The sequence below is a fragment of the Moschus berezovskii genome, chromosome 9 (assembly GCF_049115385.1).
Source record: "Moschus berezovskii isolate FMDL1 chromosome 9, NW_MosBer_1.0, whole genome shotgun sequence".
Lineage (NCBI taxonomy): Eukaryota > Metazoa > Chordata > Mammalia > Artiodactyla > Moschidae > Moschus > Moschus berezovskii.
In genome coordinates this window covers 69,027,500-69,033,975 of record NC_142468.1, presented here as the reverse complement: position 1 = coordinate 69,033,975, position 6,476 = coordinate 69,027,500, and positions in this window count along the sequence as shown.

The window sequence follows — 6,476 nt, the reverse complement described above, 5'->3', positions numbered from 1 at the left end:
TCAGGTCCTTCTGACCCAGAACTTTGAAATGGATCAGTCCAGACCTCCTCTCCAACAGCCTCTGAAGTTTCACAAGTCACTCCCTTAGACCACGAAAGGGAATTTTTCTTTCCTATTTTCAGTAGCATGGAGTGAAGAGAACATCTTTTGTTTTTAAAATATATATAAATTTAAAAATAAAGATAATATTCCTTTCCTTAAGAGTTAAAAAAAAAAGGAGGATCACAATAAGAAAATTCAAAATGTCCTTCCCTTCAACCATTAAAACTCGGCTCACCATTTTCTGTTTCTTGCAAGCTTTGTCCTGAGCCCCTGGGGTCTCTGGTAAGAGACACTTCAGAAAATAGAGAAGTTGGGGCAGGCTGCTGGTTGTTTTGTTTTGTTTTTTTTCCCTCTAAGCTGTTTCCCAAAACTTCTTGAAGTCCTCACGTTGTACAAAGTGAAGATTTGCTCTCTTACACCAAGTAGTCGAGAAGTCTCTCCCAACCGAAGTTTCACTACCGTTGCTGTTTGGAATCGGCTCAGCAGACGTAAACAGGGTCATCCGGGGCCAAAGAGGGTGGGTGTTTAGTTTTAAAGCTCTGGGGTTAAGAGTGAAAGCATGTGACTCCAGCCTGGCCAGAAACAGAGAAGCCTTTGTGTGCAAGGAGCGAGCAATAGGCAGTCCTGAGGCTAAACACAGGGGGAACGGGAAAGAGAGCGCTGACACGGGTTTCAGGGGTCTGACAGGATGCCACTGGAGGGAGATTAACTCTTTGTGTCAGGCTCCAAGGCTTCCGCGGGGAGAGCTTCTATTTGTGGCTCATAGAGCAGAGGACCTCAAAAATAAATAAATAAATAGAGCTTTCTTGGCTTGCAAAGGGACACAAGTATTCCTAGAGCCAGTATAGGGAAGAGGCAGGCCAAAGCAACTGAAAGCAAGAGCAATGTCCAGGGGGAAAGCTTTTGATAAATTAGGCACCAGAACTTCCTTGGAATCCTAACATCTAATCACTGCAGGCTGTTCCTGGGCCAGTGCTTCCCCCAACTCCTCCCCATCCTTGTTGTGGATGGCTGGGACGAACCAGAGAAGATGACAGGGCAGCCTGGACCACATCTCCCCCTCAATGCCCCCCTCCAGGGGAGGAGAGTTGGCACTGCCAGAGGAAGGCTAGCAGGTTGCTAATTCAGCCCACCCTGGCTGTACCCTCAGGCACTTGCAGCCCATGGCAGCATCATTCACCATGGGCTTGGGGGGAGCTTGGGTTCTGAGCCTGACCCAGCATCCTGTACTGCTCATAGCCCGTTTGCCCCAGTGCCAGCATGCCCTTTCCCTGACCCCACCTCTGCCCAGAAATCACTGCACCCAATCTTACTAAAGTGAGCAAGTCAAGTTTCCTGAAAGTCTGCAAAAATCTGACTTCTAGACTTCGGCAGGGGAGGAAAAGGAAACACAATTCATTTTGCCACTTAACGCCTGGACCCAGGGGACCCAGGAGGAGTTCAGAAATAAATATGGCAGAGAATGGCCTATCTCGCTGAGTACCACGTTGGTACTCATTCCATTCCTCCCATTCTTATTCATCACTCCTTCCTTCCACAAAGGTTTCTGAGCATCGTGCAAGGGTCAGGTTCTTTGCTGGATAGTGGGGATAGAGTGGTGAATGAGACAGACCAGTTCCTGCCACCAGGAGTCTGTTTACACAGGCACACAGTCATTCACATGCTAATCAAGAAAATGCTGGATCTCGTTCTGGGTAAATGGTGGCTGCCAATGGAGAGAGGCGGTCCTGATGGTATGACATCTATTCTTACAGGTGAATTTCAGTTTCCTCAGTAGATGAAATACCACCAACTCTTCTCTACATTTCAGAAGGGAATCACTGAGGTTAGGTGTACAGCAACAGCAGCAGCACATTGAGCAGTATCCAGCCTTAGTGCTCCAGCAACAGGCTCACTGATTGCAGGTTTGATCTTCCAGACTCAGGGCTGATATATCAGACTGTTGTCGCTGTTTAAACCAGTACTCAGCCCACTTGAGTGTGTATGTGTGTGTGTACATGTACAGTCCCTGCAGTTTGTACCTGGCGCTCAAGGGCACTCTGGGCAAATGTAATGATGTGTTAGAAATGAAGTTGCTGCCAGGCACTGAACCCTCTCCACTTCAAAGGCAGAATCACCAGGCAGAACCCTGGACTCACTCAGGTGTAAAGCAAGAACCTTTTATCAAGGGTGCCCAGAGTTCCCAGGCCTTTCACCTTGGCAGCTCCTGGGTCTCCCATGGCCACGGGCCATGCTCTCCTTCATCGTCAGCGTCCAGTTGCTTCCTGCCACCTCCTTCAGCACGATCCTCCAAGACACCTTCATCAGAAGCCCCTTTCCTCCCTGAGTTTATGGGAAGGTGCCCAGATCTCACTGCCCTGCTTCAAGCTGGATGAGATCAAAGAGCTACCACACTGTCACAGCTTCAGTTCCCTGTGCACTGATGGAGAAGTGGGTGTCTCTGAAATCAAGACTGCAGTAAACACAGTCCCTCCAGAGACTACACCACTCTCCCTCACAGGGACACAAGGGTGCAGTGTCTGGGAGGGAGGGTCACTTCTTGTGGGATAAGCAAAGGCAGGGGAAGAATGAGGAAAGAGCGCTTTGGTTTCTGAGTTTTTGCATTACTCGTTCTTTTGCTTTTGTCCTTAGAGTCCTTAAATCTGGAAACCAAGAGACCAAATAACCTGCCTGGGATCTGATACAAAAATCCTTGAGTCTGTGCATTCTGTGCCTTCTCCTGAGGAGGATCGGTATACAGTTCCAGCAGAATCTCTTTTTAAAAGAGCTTAAGATCCAACAAGGAGATCCAACCAGTCCATTCTAAAGGAGATCGATCCTGGGTGTTCATTGGAAGGACTGATGCTAAAGCTGAAACTCCAATACTTTGGTCACCTCATGCGTTGAGTTGACTCACTGGAAAAGAGTCTGATGCTGGGAAGGATTGGGGGCGGGAGGAGAAGAGGACGACAGAGAATGCAATGGCTGGATGGCATCACCGACTCTATGGACATGAGTTTCAGTGAAATCCGGGAGTTGGTGATGGACAGGGAGGCCTGGCGTACTGTGATTCATGGGGTCGCAGAGAGTCGGACACGACTGAGCGACTGAACTGAACTGAAGACCCAGCAAAGAAACTGCAGAAGAAAATGCTGGGCAGGTCACAGATAGGCAGTCTGGTTCCACCCTAACGTCCAGAAGAGGACACCAAGGACCAGAGAGGTGAAGTCACTTCCCTGCCTGAAGTCATTCAGCCAGTTAGTGACGGAGTCAGCTTAAAACCCCATCTCCCTAATCCCAGCTGAGTGAACTTCTCACTGCTTCAGAGTAACTGGTTTTCTTTGGGACCTAATGTTGAGGACAGGGATCACGCGTTTCTTTGAAATCTATGCATGGACTTACAGTGGCGTCATGATGAAGGGCTCCTGGCAAGGGGCTTAGCCAGGGCCGTCAACTTGTTCAGTGAACCTTGTTGTCTCACAGGCAGGGCTCGGCATTAGTTCAAACGCTAGTGAGAGATCTGCCTGCAGGGTAGCATGGAGCCAGGGCACCTTTGAATGGTAGCAAAGCCACAGCCAGACTGGATACCACTTACATCACATACTTTCTACCCTCCCTTCAGAGCAGTTCCAATTCTAATTCCATTCAGACCTTTCCCACTTAGGGCAAAAACTTCTCCAGGAAAGCAGAGGATTAAGGGCAGAATGACTGGTTTCAGGGTCCAGTGGAGTTTCAATTTCCACAGGGACTGCTTCTAAGGCTTCCTGTAAGACCAAAATCACAGGAAGTGAAAATTGCCCTTGAAAATCCTGTCAGACACCCATGAAGTACAACAGGATCACTGCTCAGGAAACCCCAGACAGCCAGCTTTCCTTCAGGTTGGAAGAGTCCTCTTGCCTCGGTTGAGCAGCCGAGGAAACCACTGACATTTAAGGCCAGACTGGACCAGAAAAAAGCATCTTTGAGGGATAAGATGCTGGTGGGATAAGAGGTCATACATGTTCCTGTGTCACATACTATGTTCCTATGTTACACTCATTCCAGGTACCACATGTTCCCTGAGTGCAGGGCCAGAGACCCATCTGCTGCACTACCTTAGTGAATGTACTGCTCTCTCTCCGTTCCCCCCGTCTCACTGAACTTGTATAGTGTAAACTGAATGGGCGCTCCAGGAATCTCCACCTTTATACTAGCCTCTCAACATACTGCCTCCTTGGGCTGCCACTTCTGACCCATAGAAACTGTGAGGTGATAATAAAAAACTATAAGATGACTGGTGGTTTTAAGAGGTTTATGTGCGTGCATGCTCAGTCGCTCAATCGTGTCTGACTCTCTGACCCCATGGACTGTAGCCCACCAGACTCCTCTGTCCCTGTGATTTCCCAGGCAAGAACACTGGAGTAGGGTACCCCTTCCTCTTCTAGGGGATCTTCCCGACCTAGGGATTGAACCCACGTCTCCTGCATTGGCAGCTGGACTCTTTACCACTTGAGCCACCTGGGAAACCCTTTAATCGGTTACATTTAGGGATAATTTGTCAAGCATAATACACATATAAGAATACACATACAGTAGAGAAGGAAATGGCAACCCATTCTATTCTGATCCATAGAAACCCAAGTTTCCATGGGTCAGAATACTCATACAAGGGGGACTAGAGAGGCAGGCTAAGAAATGAATGTGGACTGGATAGAGTAGAACAAGTTTTCCAGTGGAGAGGGGTGGAATGGAGTCTGTCTTTTAGAAAGGTCCCCTGGCAGCGGAGAAGGCACTGGGGGTGCAACAAGGCAGGGAAAGAGCCCAGATAGGGGCTTGCAGTTGTCCAGGGAAAAAACTGACACTGCAACAGAGTAGCAGAGATAGAAAGAAGACAGGTGCCGGGGCTATTTCCAGATAAGAATGGTCAGAGCCTACAAATCATAATAATAAAAGTAATAATATTAACAGCTAGTATATATTTAAAACTGAACATGTAACAAGCACTATTCTAAATCCCTTACACAGAGTCACACATTTAACACTCACAACAAACTTATGAGATTAGTATTGTCTCATTTTACAGATGAGGAAACTGAGGCACAGAGAGACTATGTGACCTGCCCAGTGTGGCTCTGCTGACAAACAGCAGGGCCTGGGTTCAAGCTTGGGCAGCTGTGCCTTTAACTTCTCACTGGACTTCTGGAGGCATCAGAGAGAGAATGGAGGGCCTGGCTGGGACAGGTGAGCCATCAGGTTTCTAGCTGGGCACCTGAGTGCAGCCTCACCTGAAGCAGGCATAGATGACTTGAAAGAAAGTCATTTCTGTCACAATCACCTAATACCCCATGAACCTCAGAGGAGCTGCTTCAAGGGCTCAACTGCAACCCCACACGTGAAATGTAGAATAACATCCGGATATGGCACCAGGCCCCACTTCTACCACACTCCAGTAAAAATAAACCTTGCTGTCCAAATATAGAGTGGTTAGAAGTGCCATGTTTTACAGGGGAAGAGGCAGTTATTTGGCATTAAAAATAGACAAGTTTTGGCTTCCCTGCAGATCTGGGCAAGAGCACTGCAATTTCCAAATGGAAACCAAGATGGATGGGGTGAGCCCCACTCTGACTGACTCAGCTGTTTAAAAAGTCCTGAGAGAAAACTGCATCCCTTTTTTGCACCTCAGTTTTCACCTCCTTAAAATGAAGAGGTTAGACAAGACAACTGACATCACTTCAAGCACCCACTTTCTACCAGGCTAGGAACCCGAGTCCAAGGCTGATCCTCAGAGAGCCAACAGCTTCCCAGGTCATGGGGGCCCAGCACAGGCGGAGTGAGTTGGCCCTTCGGTTCACCAGCTTAGTGCTGTGAGTGGTTTTTCCCAAGGATTTTTAGAACTCTGTCAAGCGCTTTAAACTACCCCTTTGAGTCTAACACATTGTTAATCCTCAAAGACAAGCCAGGAAGTCCTACAACTAGCCTACCTTGTGAGATGTTACCTTGATAAAAGGAAAGCCAGGCCTAGGATGACAGGGGTGGGGAGTTGTGCGGAGGGGCCACCAGGGCGCTTCTGGTTACTAAGGCTGCCACTGCCAAGGACTGGCCCCAGGGCAGGTCCTTTGTCCACACTCCCTTTAATCCTGCAGGGCAGGCACGCCAGTAATTTACACACAGGAATACTGAAGGCTCAGAGAGGTTATTCGACTTGCCTATGATCATTCAGCTGGTGGAGGCTGGAACCGAATCCAAATCCAGGTCTGGATCCAAAGTTTGTGTTTTTCCACTTCATGGGGCCTCTGCTGTGCTTCTTGTGTGATCAGAATGTCTCTTCACTACCCCAAGAGGGAAAGAAAGTCCTGACAAAAGCTGGGGTCCCAGGCGGGGGTGGGGTGGTGGGGGTGGAGTGTCACTCTTGAGGGCAGCGAGAAGCAAATTGGGAGAAGCAAGTTGGGAATTTCTATCTGTTAACAGACCCCCTT